Here is a 12,464-nt window from a genome sequence, read left to right on the forward strand (position 1 = left end):
TTGTGGTTGCGGTTCACATTTGGCATAATTCTTTCACTAACAAGTGAGTGTGTTTCTGTTGTGACAATCAGGCTGTGGTAAATATTGTTAATCGACAATCCTCTAAATCTGAGAGAGTTATGTTTTTAGTGTGTCGCTTTGTCTTTTGCTGTTTATATAACAATATCTTGTTCATAGCTCGTTTTGTGCCTGGCCTCCAAAATAACATTGCAAACATTCTCTCTCGTTTCCAGGAAACCAGGTTCTGCCAGTTGGTGCCCGAAGCCGACCCATTGCCCACACCCTTCCCGGAAGTCTTATGGGAGGTTGGATGTCAGAAGTGATGCAGGGTGTCCTGTCTTCCTTGGCTCCTTCCACACTCAGGGCCTATAAGAGAGCCATCTCCAAACTGTTTGAATTTTTGGTGCATCAGGCCTCCAGGCTCAATGGACTATTGATTCTAACATTGACCTCCAGTTTTTGGTCTGGTTTAAACATGCTGGTATTGCCCCCAGGACCATGTCAGTTCATCTGGCGGGTGTTTCTTTCTTTTCTAAGGATGGTGGGTTTGCTGATCCCTGTTCCTCCTTCCTTGTTCAGAGGACCCTGGAGGGTTGGAGATCTCACCAAGTTCAAGAGGATGCCAGGTGTCCTATTTGTTTTCAGCTTCTTACTATGATTTGTGATCAGCTCCCACACGTGTGTTCCTCTGATTTTGAGTACTGTTTGTCCAATGTTGCCTTTCTCATTGCCTTCTTTGAGGCTTTGCGGGTGGGAGAGTTGGTTTTCTCCTCAAAAAGAGATGTGTCTATGAGGTCTCTCCAATGTGGAGATATGTCTTTTGTTAAACATTCTGTTTTCCTAGTCATCTGCAGGTCCAAGTGTGACCAGATCGGTCGTGATTCGACCATCATTTTGAGGTGGCTCTGTGGCTCCCACATGTGCCCAGTTTTAACCCTGCACAAAATTATGGCGATTCGCCCTTCTATCAATGGTTCATTGTTCATCCACAGTGATGGATTCCCGTTGACACAATTCCAGTTTGTGTCCATGCTGCATTTGGCTGTACATCACTTGGGTCTTCCTCCGGGAGAATTTGGAGGCCATTCTTTCTGTATTGGCACAGCAACTTCAGCATCACAATCTGGACTGCCTGATAAACCCAACAAAAAACTGGGCAGGTAGAAGATGAGAGCCTTTGCCGGCTATGTTCATCCACACAAGGACTCCTGTGTGGACTTTAATTTTATATAGGGTTGGCAGAAGGCATTCCTGCCTGGAACGGCCTTTTGTGGCAGTAGCATAGGTCATGGATCTGGTGGGCTGTGTAGCACTGGACTGGGAGTCCTTCGGAACCCTGGAGTGTTGAGGGCATGTGGTGTGACCATTGTGGGGGCCACATCGGGACAGCTCCTCCCGATGACTAGGGGCTTAACTATATCATGCAATCGGCGAGTTGCATGTCTGCAAGAGTGCATTTTCCATAGCCCCTAGGTCATCCCGAAGCCTGGCCATGACCAGGCATCCCAGTTCATCAAACAACCAGGGGATTGATCGATGTTCCAGATCCAGACCTCATGCTTTGGGCCAACCCTACCTTTGTTGCTGTTTGTTTAATAAAGTTGTGGCCTTTCCTCCATTTCCAGGTCCTGGTCTTCTGTTGCAACCTCTCTCCACAGCAACTAGAATATTGCCTTCAATCTGCTTGCAATGTAATGAGAACAGAAGACAAAAAATATTGCAATAAAAGTCAACGAAAATTTTGGAATAGGCTGGAATTAAAACGATTAAACTGGAATTAGCTACTGCTACTGCAGAGAATTATCACAAACGGAAATAATGAAAAATAGAGAATCACGAACAACAGTTATTAATATTGGAGGACTGTGGAATTCTGTGAGCCTACGAGTGAGATGATAAAGATCAGGGGATTTGTAGAAGGCATAATGAACAGTCTGATGAGTCACTGTACGAATGTAGATTTTGAAATATTAAACAGCAAAGTGAAGACTAGTCAAGAAAATGCCTCTGTATTTTCAGATTCAAACACATTTATGTTTTTTTGTATTTAACTAGAATTAATACATTTCAGCTCCTGGACTACACACATAATTCTAGGCTGCAAAAATCCAGTGATGCTCACAGTCTCTTACAGGATGTAATTTTGCTGCAAATCATAGCAAGAGAATTATTGTTGACTTCACTTCTGAGAGGTATCACAAGCTATATAAAATAGGTGCAAGTGTGGGAAGGTAACAGCTTGTGCTGGAGTCTCTAATTGGACTCTAAAAGTGATGATGAAGTGTGGATGCTTACATTTAGAAGCTCACACAGCTGAAATGAATTAGGCTTTTCCTCATCATACATCCAAATAGCAAACAGGTTGCTCAGATTAAAAATATTCTCAGCATGATCTCCATCACTGCTTGTTTGTTTATTCTCTTTGCTGGAAATAAGCAACCTTGATGGATTCAGTAAGAAGTATGCATTTCATACAGTTATCTTAGGGTTTGAGTTATAGGGAGTGAGCAAGTAGTAAGAATTAGTTTAAAGAGAAATGCTAAATAATAGGAAACTTTGAGATAATTTAGAATGAGTGGGTTGGTATCTATTGTTAGGAGTGTATCTGAAGAGATATAAGGACAGTTTGAGGTTGATGGGAAGTCTTTTTTAATGGGCAGGAATGAGGGGATGAGATAAAAGTGGGTTGTTAGTTTATGTGTTGTTAATGTAAATTAATGATGTTTCTCATGTATTGTTTAAGTTTATGCTTTAGCTTGAATGGTATCTACATGTGTGGTTGCTATGTTCTTTCCCCCCTTCCCCCTTTTTATTTATACTGTGAATGTTCTTGTTATATTTAATGTTATAAATATTAATATAACCATTTTAATATGTAAAAAAAAAGTAAAAAGAAAGAAGTATACATTTCCCCTCCTCATTTTGAATAAGGCTCCTTTTAGTATTTGTACCAGAGGTGGTTCTCTCTCTGCTTCTTCACCTGCTTTGTTGTTTCCCTGTAACTTTCCTTTTATATGTCCAGTTTTAGATCCATCCAGCTCTCTGACAGTAGAATATGCTGCCTTTCAGTGTTGTGGAGTCTCCTTCTTTTGAGGTTTTTAAACAGAAGCTTTTGGGGGTGTTTAGATTGTGTTTTCTTTCAAGGCAGAGGGTTGGACTGAATGGCCCTTGTGGTTTCTTCCAGCTCTATGATCCTGTGAAAAGAACAAGAGAGAATCTTATGTTCCTTGCATTCTTCCAATACAGTTTCTTAATCTGGCCATCTAGATATACTAGAGTACAACTTCTATCATCCACAGCCAGCAATTATCACAATACTTAGTCACTGAATTTTGAAAGAAGGGGGGAATCTGAAAACACTGCCGAGAGAGCTGAAAACATGCAGCAAAGGGTAAGTTATTTAAATGTGAGTTAGGGAGAAGAAGTCCCAAATCAGATGCAGGTGTGGTGAAGACAATCTGCATGCAGTTCAGGGTTTTAGCCCTGTGTCATGTAAATGGGACAGAGAGAGCCTAAGGGGAATTTTGGGGAATTTGTCCATGAAGACAAGCCCATTCAGTGTTGCATTTATAATGTACTAATGTTTTCAAATCGTTATTGTTGCTATGCTTTGAACAACAGCTTTATATCCAAACATTAACAGTTAATGGAAATTAATGAAAGTTAATGAAAATTACTTTGGCTTCTGACAATTTCTGCCCAATTTTCATAATTTAAAAGTTTAGCAAAAAAAATCACATTAGAAAACATTAGTGGTAGCAAGCAAGAGAAGGTACTGCTGAGGCTGGGAAATTACATTCTTTGCTCATGGAAATTACACTTGTTGTGTCTTTTGCTCCCGGGAATATGGGGTTTATAAAGCCCCATGGTTCTTGGTACAAAATAAGACTCTAGGCATCATTTAACCAATGAAAGGCCTGGCAGTTCCGCTTAAGATAATTGTTTTTATATTGATTCTACTTGGAGCAGTTCAAGAGAGATGTTTGAAGAGCTGAACATTCTTCCTTCCAGTATCCTCTTTCCAGCAATATGTATCCAGTATCTGCTCATCAAGCTGAACTTGGAATCACAAGAAGTCAGGCTGAATTTTTCAGTCATTATAACAACTCTAGGGGTGACTGTACTATATCCAAAGCAAGTTAAGGTGTGATGACTAATAAAGCTGACTAGTATATCCTTCTGATAACCATGAACTTTCTGAAAACCATGGTTTCAGAAGAAAATAAAAACAGGCTGGATAAGTACATAAGCAAAATATAACAACAGGCCTAACTTTCCCACATTTTAGCACATCTTAGACTTAGGCTAAAATACTATTGGTCTAAAGGCACAACCACAGAGACTAAAAGTAGCCTGCCTCTGGCCAAGCCAGCAGGATTTGTGCTATTATGATTTCATTGAAGGTCATTTGTGACTTTCTTAAAGGTCAGTTTTATGTCCACATATACTTAGAGTGTCAGTGTATACTCAGGAGACAGTGACAAATCCCTGAAAAGCAGGCATCACTGAAGTGGCACACACTACATGGGCATACTGGAAGGAGTCACACTGAGTGATGAATGACAAACAAAATGGTTCAAAGCAATCTGAAAAGAAGCTGAATACAGGTGTGCTAAACTCTTGCAGATGAAAGGAAGAGTTGATTCTAGTTTTGCATAGTGGATCTGGCTGACCATCTCCAGACTCAAAACAATACAAATACCAAGATCTAGCAGTGTTTTGTGAAGCCTTCTCTGACTCCAGGGGAATGATCTCTCTCAGTGATGTTGCCAGATTGTTGTTTCCAGATGTAATGATTATTTTCTCTTAAGGATGGAATGCAAGCAGGACTAGGAAGAAGCTCTGTCTTGGATCAAATTCTAATGTAAGTCCAAATCTTCAGAATATTTCCAGCAATGTTTATTTTTATTTAGTTTGTCCTGCCTTTGCTTTCAGCCAGTAACAGTTGCCAAAAGCCCACATAAAAGCTGCTTTCTTCATTTCAAGCCAAAACTTGAGGGGGAAAAATGCATGATTTTTTTTAGAAATGATGACTTCCCCCAAAATCTTGTGGTGTATAATGTTCTTATTTCAAAGTACAGATAATCTTAATAACATGCCATTCTGCTGAGCACACTGTGTGGCAGACATGGCAAAGGGAAAGAGCAGATCAAAATTCTAAAGAACTCCACATATAAATTTTAAAAAATATATTTTGGACACCTGAAGGATAACCCATTAAAACTGTTACGGTGTCCATTGAAGAGTTTACTGTGTTTCTTGTACTGAAAGCTACCTAGATTAAAAAACAACAACAACGAAGGCTTTTCATTGAAGTAACCCCCCCCCCCTCACTGGATTGAACTTTTTTTCCCAGATCTTATCTTTAGAGAAATTTCACAATAATACTAACGGTACTCAGCAGAAAAGAATAGGATTTTCTCTTTAATCTCATATAGCACTTTAGTAGTCTTACTCCATTAAAAAGTTCACCATTGGTTATAGCTGCAGAGTCCCCCCCCCATATGATTTTTTTTTCCTGAAAACCTTTTTAAAAATTCAAATTTTCTTGGCAGAATAAAAGCACTTTTCTGTTAGCTGAGATGCTTATGACATGCAGCGTGTGTGACCCCACTGCTTTCTCCTGTAATGTGTAAATAGGACTGAGGCTTACTCATTTTGCTATGATTCATTAAAACGAGGAAAAGATTTATTAAAAGAAAGTCAGAAAATCTACCTTTTAAAAATTCTAGCAGGATAACACCTTTCTTCAGTGTCAATGAAATGAAAATGACAAATGAAGGGAGCAGAAGGCAGTGAAGACCGTAAGGTGAAAGAGAATTTATGACTCATATTCACCCCTTCAACAAATTGCCCTCTTATATGATGTACCTGTATATAGACAAATATATTTATTTTATCCATCTCTTGCTTTAAAAAAAGAAAAGGAGAATGGCAGTGTGGAGAAAAAAGAGTTAAGGACAGGATGTGGCAGTGGCTTAATCAGTATGGTTAGACTCAGCCTATTCTACAAGATGACTCCACTTATTGCTAAACCCTGAGTCTCCTGAGGGACCTATAGAGCCCAAACAGACAGGCCAAACTAAAGCTGCTTCAGGTCACTTTGGAGGTATGCTGTTTAAATGATGCATGGGTCCTTAGAGGCCAGAAGCCATGCTCCAGTCCTAAGGACTGGAGTGCAGCTTCTGCGCAGCTTCTGGCCTCTTAAGATATGTGTGTCATTTAAACAGCATACTTCCAAAGTGACCTGAAGCAGCTTTATTTTGGCCTGTCTGTTCAGGCCCATAGAAACTGATGGCAGCCTTTTTACTGTTTGTTGTTGTTGTTGTTGTTGTTGTTGTTGTGTGTCTTTAAGTTGTTTCTGACTTATGGCGACCCTAAGATGAACTTACCATTTTCTTGGCAAGATTTGTTCAGAGGAGGTTTGCCATTGCCATCCTCTGGGCCTAGAGCATATGACTCATCCAACGTCACCCAGCAAGTTTCCATGGCTGAGCTGAGAATTGAACCCTGATCTCCAGAGCCTTAGTCCAACATTCAAACAACTACGCCATGCTGGCTGTTTAAGCACCCTTATTTTGTTCAGAGATTTTGCCAGTGTCCTCTTCTGTTTAGTAATATCTATGGTTGAAACCTTATTTTCTTTCACCATATCTGGAGCTCAGTGTCTGACAGCTGAGTGACAGGCAGAAAAACAGTAGGTGGAATTTTCCTCAGTGTTTGGAGGAGGGAATTGCACATGCTGAAGGGCCATACTACAGAAGAATGGGCAGAATATCCTCATGTGTTCTTTCCATCCTCACGTGCTAAATACAGCTGTACTTATTTAACTTCCTGTCATGCTTCTGGTAGAGTGTCCTGGACCTTTTGCCTTTTTACAGGGAACTAAGCAGCTTCTTTCTTTTATGTTGTACAAGGTTGAAGGGTGGTAACTGTTGGATTTAGGGTTGTTGTTTTTTCAAAAATGAAAATATGCTATCTACAACAGTGACAACCAGTACCATTGAGTTCTAGCAATTTTGAGGTTAAAACCAAAACCAAAACTAAGGCCCGGAACAGACAAGCCAAATGTGCCGTGTTGGTGCTGTTTTTAGGGTTAGGGACTGTGCACCAACCACACGGTCCCTAACCTTAGCACGGACTGGCGGCATAGTAATGGCGGCATCCTGTGTACACGGGTGCTGCCATTGCGATGTAAGATCAGACAGATAATATCCAACTTTGATTTGAGATGAATGAGAAAGATTCTAAAAATACATTACAATAGTGAAAAGTTTTGAAAGACATTTTATTGTGAAAAACAATGACCGTAAAACCCAAATTCTGATTTATGAACAGAAAAAGTTTAAATCATTTAATTGTCAGGGGGAGGTCCCAGCAGACAATGGATCACTAATTTAATTGACACCCTGAGGCCTTGTTGTATTTTATTGTTGTAACCCGCCCGGATTCTTCGTGATTGGGCGGGCTAGAAATAAATCTATTATTATTATTATTATTATTATTATTATTATTATTATTATTGCCATTCAACAATAGAACAATACAGTGGACCCTTGTTATACACTGGGGGTTGGTTCCAAGATCCCCCATGGATAACAAAATCCGTGTATGCTCAAGTCCCATTAAATATAATGACATAGCAAAATGGTGTCCCTTACAAAAAATGGAAAATCAAGGTTTGATATTTGAAATTCATACTTTTTTGGAACATTTTCAAACTGTGTATGCTTGAATCCGTGTATAAAACATCCATGTATAAGAAGGGCCAACTGTACACAAGATTAATATGTAAATCATTTCCTCTCAACCAAGGATCACACACTCACTTCCATACCAGCATTCCCTGAAGATGCAAGCCACAGATGCTGGTGAACTGCCAGGAATAAACTCTTCCAGAACATGGCTACATACCCTGAAAAACCCACAAAAAATCATTTGTTTAAAAAGGGGAGAAAATGGATCTGTTGAAGATTTTATTTTCTCTCTCTTTCTGACCAAGCATTGTGAGTATGATAGCCTTTACAATGAGATAATCTATGACAATTGTTGTGTGGAGCAGAGATCCCAAGGTATTTGGAAAGCTCTAATTAGATAAGGGGCTCACTTTGGCAAAAACAGTTATTGCAGTAAGGAAACATAGAAGTGTTAAGAAACAATAATGAGACCACTGTAACAGCATGTGGACAATGTTTGCACATTGAAGGAGAGGGCACAGCTTAAAGGAACTACAGAGACAGTTCAGTAGGTCAACTTGGAGAAGAAAAATGCCAGTGTGGTATAATGAAAATGAACACTGAAAGGAACATTCTGCAGCAAAATATTCAGTCCGCAACAGTCTCTAGAAAGAGGTTACTTTTGCAAAGCCAGGCTTTGCAAGAGTACCAATAGAGCAAACTCCAATTAGGTCAGAACTGTGACAGACAGCCAAGATACTAGGATAAGCACATGGATAGCAGAAACCAAGATGGATGGATATTATTAGAATTTAAGCTGTATGTCACCACTATCATACAGATAATGTTTAGTCTATAATTAAGACCAGGAGCAAACAGAGGGGGAAAGCTGTCTTACACATGGGGTCCCCTAATTTGGGGAGAGAATGCACTGACTGCATTGCTGGTTCCCAAACTGGCATGCAATCTACACCAGCCCCTCTCGTTCTGAGGAAAAAAAACCACCATAATGGAGCATTCATGGCTACAAGCTGCAATACAACATTATTTTTTTCCCATTGTGCCACAAATGAATATGAAGAAGTGCACCAACACTGCATCAGCTGTTGCCAATTGCCCCCCATTCCACCCAGCTGGCAACCCATTGGACACTTCATGCAACCAACCGCACAACTGGCCACTTGACTACATGATCAATTGACTGCCTGTATGGTCCAGTGGTGTTTCCAGAGACACATTGGCACAGCATGATCATGGTGCACTCGTGTACATGCTCCCTTCCTCCCCCATTCCCACATGCTCCCACTATTGGACTAGCCAGTTTGCTAATGTTTTTATTAAATCAACTGTATTGTTGGTAACATAACATGTTTGTTGTCATTTTGCTTCATGGGGTGTACAATGGTTCAGTGGTATAGAGGACCACTCATGCTCTTGTGTGATCGATTTGCAGTGGCAAAATATGGCCAGCAATGGTACCGGTAAGAATACCAATAGAGCAGTCCAGAGTAGCAATAGAGCTTTACACTAGTCACCTGGCCTCTCTTCCATCTCTGTACCAGTGCACAGCCTGCATGCAGCAAAGAGGTGAAGAGAAATCCCCCTCCACACCATATGAACATTGGAGAAGATGGAAACACATCCACTTCAGGGCATGTAGGACCAGATTGGAAGGATCGTAAAATCTTTGTGTGTGAGAAAAACAGTATGTGACTGAAATTCCCAGATCATGGGTAAAGGCCAAAAGGGAAGAGTCAGGGTAGACTTGGTAGGTGCTTTGTATAGACATGTAAAAAAAGAAATTATTCACTTTGCCAACTGTATGATTTCTTAGTGGAGGATACTCAAAGTCTAGGGTAAGAATACCAATTCTCTCTTTCTCCCTCCCCTTATTGCCTCCCTGGATCAGAGCCAAAGTCCATCTTGTTTCTAACCATTGTCACACAGATAAGAATACATAAGTCTGTTGAGTATTTTTAACTTTTCAAAAATCTTCACATACATTTACGGTCGAGGTCCATCTTTCCAGTTGGTCAATTGTTTGGGGGAGGCATGCCAAAAGGGTATAGTATAGCGAGAAGGAGCGGAGCTTAGTAGATGTTTTTAATGGCTGAAACTTGACAAATGTAGATATAATTTAAGTGAAATATGTAAAAAATGAAAAATATTATTATTATTATTAACCTTTATTTATAAAGCGCTGTAAATTTACACATATAAATTAAATATATATTTAATTTAAGAATATAAAATATATTTATTTTTCTGTAATTAAAACGTTATTGAGAAATAAAAGTCCCCTCAAATTCATTAAAGATTAACTACCAAGACACTGCATAAAAATAATTCTAACTGGAACTTCCTTTTTCATTACACAGTCTCTTAGTCATGTTATGCTATGTCACTTCTATGATCTCAAGAAAAAGGGGGGAAATGTATGCAGTATTTGGTAATCAGAAGTGGATGTTCTACTCAGCCATCATGTCAGTACAGTCGTTACTTCCACATTTACGGCTTTCACTTTTGCGTATTTTCGTATTATTCACACATTTGATTAATATGTTCTCTACAGAAATCTCTAGGTCTTCCAGCATGACTCTATGACCAACATCTGTCAGAATTCATGCTGGAGCACCCAGAGATTCCCAGAGAGAACATTTCTCCAGGTCAGTGTTTGACAGAAGTTGACCAAAGAGTTGCACTGGAGGACCTAGAAGTTCCTAAAGAAGTGTTCTCTCAGGTAAAATGTGTGTTTTTTAAAAAAATTGGTGGTTTTTCCACTTTCATGGGGCTCTTGTGCCCCTAACCACAGTGAATGTGGAGGGCCCACTATGTTAATATTTTTTCTATGACTTTGTCTAATTTTTTTTTCCCTGTAAAAGGTCACTTATGGAAATGAATAAAGCAGTATTTTTTGTATATCCACAAAGTCAGAGAGAGGAAGTATACCTGGTTCTCCATATCTGGAGATTCTTTATCCATGGATTCAACCATTCATGATTACAAAATGTTGAAAAAATGTATAAATTCCAAAAAGCAAGCCTTGGTTTTGTCATTTTTATGTAAGGGATACCATTTTACTATCCATTGTAATTAATGGGATATGAACATCCACAGACTATGTTATCTACAGGGCATCCTGGAACCAAACCTCAGCGGATACCAAGGGCCCACCGTATTTGCTGTCTTAATGCAAGCCTTTGCTTTCCCAGTGAAGAGAAAAATAAAAATGGATTGATTACTGCCCCAAGTCTATCAAAGCTGAGTGAAAGTAATACTGCTGTCTTGTGAATAGCATCCAAAAAGGTGCCTTAGAGACATGGAATGTATTTTTTAAAAAGAAAAAAAAGCTGCAGCAAATGAGTACTATAGCTATATGTCTACAATTTATTGTGCCTATTCTGGCAAATGTGAAAAACAAAAGAGAATGCATGCCTCCTTTAATCTCTTGGGAAATGAAAGCTTTTATTAAGCCAAGAAAAAGAAATGGCTGTAATCTGGTTTGTGATTCACAGCATTGTAAAACATGGTGCATTTTCTAAAAATAACTAGAGATTGTTTGAAAGCTGATGAATATCTACACTGACTTCTGCCAATACAAAAAGGGGACATAAGCACATCTTATGGAAAGAGATGGGATAAGGTAAAACTGATTGGCTGATGCACATTTCTACTCTGTCTGAGATAAGCAAACTCATTCAAGAGGAATCTGGATTTTGGCAGGATCTGCCTAAGAATTTTTAAATTATTTTTTTGCTACCTAAGCCAAAGGACAAGATGATGCTTCTCCACATTACATGTACAGAAACCAGACAGACTGATAACAACTTGGACAATACTGCAGCCACAACTTTGTAAGTTTGAACCTACAGAGCTCCAAGTTGAATCAGAGCCCATACAGACAGGACACAATAAAGCTGCTTCAGGTCACTTTGGAAGTATGTTGTTTAAATGATGCATGCGTCCTAAGAGTCTGGAAGCCACATCAAAGTCACGCTCCAGTCCTTAGGACTGCCTTTCACCTTTCTTAGCATTATTGTTTTTTCCAATGAGTCATAGCTTCTCATGATGTGGCCAAAGTATGGCAATCTAAGTTTGATCATCTTCATTTCCAGGGAGATTTCAGGCTTAATCTGTTCAAGGACCCATTTGTTTATCTTTTTGGCTGTCCACGGAGTTCTCAGCATTCTTCTCCAGCACCACATCACAAATAAATTGATTTTCTTCTTATCAACAACAGGGATAGAAAATGTGTAACCCTCCAAATGTTAGTTTTTTGTGGGTTTTTCAGGCTATGTGGCCATGTTCTAGCAGAGTTTCTTTCTGACGTTTTGCCAGCATCTGTGGCTGGGATCTCCAAATGTTGTTAGTTTGCAACTTCCATTGGCCTGAGCATAGCAAGTGGTATAACCTTAATCAGGGTTTGGATAGGATCAAGGTGTGGAAAGGTAAAATGGGTGCTAGCAGAAAGATTGGCATAATGCTTTAGGCTGACAAAACTTGGAGGGAGTGAGGGAGTGGGTCCAACACCATCAGGACTGCCCTGAAGAGACAGAGCCCTCCCTCCACAGGCAACTGTCATCATCCAGCCTGGAGGGAGTGAGGGGGCGGGTCCAACACCATCGGGACTTCCCTGAAGTGACAGAGCCCTCCCTCCACGACCAACTGTCATCATCCAGTCTGGAGGGAGTGAGGGGGCGGGTCCAACACCATCAGGACTGCCCTGAAGAGACAGAGCCCTCCCTCCACAGGCAACTGTCATCATCCAGCCTGGAGGGAGTGAGGGGG

At 40.0% G+C, this 12,464-nt stretch overlaps 1 long non-coding RNA gene across 2 annotated transcripts in view; it reads left to right on the forward strand.

The window, feature by feature from the left end:
* Positions 1 to 233: 233 nt before the first annotated feature.
* Positions 234 to 12,464, forward strand: part of LOC121919971 — a 16,076-nt gene continuing 3,845 nt past the window's right edge. Inside the window, exons 1-2 of one of the 2 annotated variants that reach the window (XR_006101610.1) lie at positions 234 to 3,391; positions 4,812 to 4,864. This is a non-coding gene — a long non-coding RNA (uncharacterized LOC121919971). Of the gene's footprint in view, positions 4,865 to 12,464 lie in introns of both variants that reach the window. The other variant, XR_006101611.1, reaches the window with a different exon arrangement.

The sequence above is a fragment of the Sceloporus undulatus genome, chromosome 1, assembly GCF_019175285.1.
Source record: "Sceloporus undulatus isolate JIND9_A2432 ecotype Alabama chromosome 1, SceUnd_v1.1, whole genome shotgun sequence".
Taxonomy (NCBI): Eukaryota; Metazoa; Chordata; class Lepidosauria; order Squamata; family Phrynosomatidae; genus Sceloporus; species Sceloporus undulatus.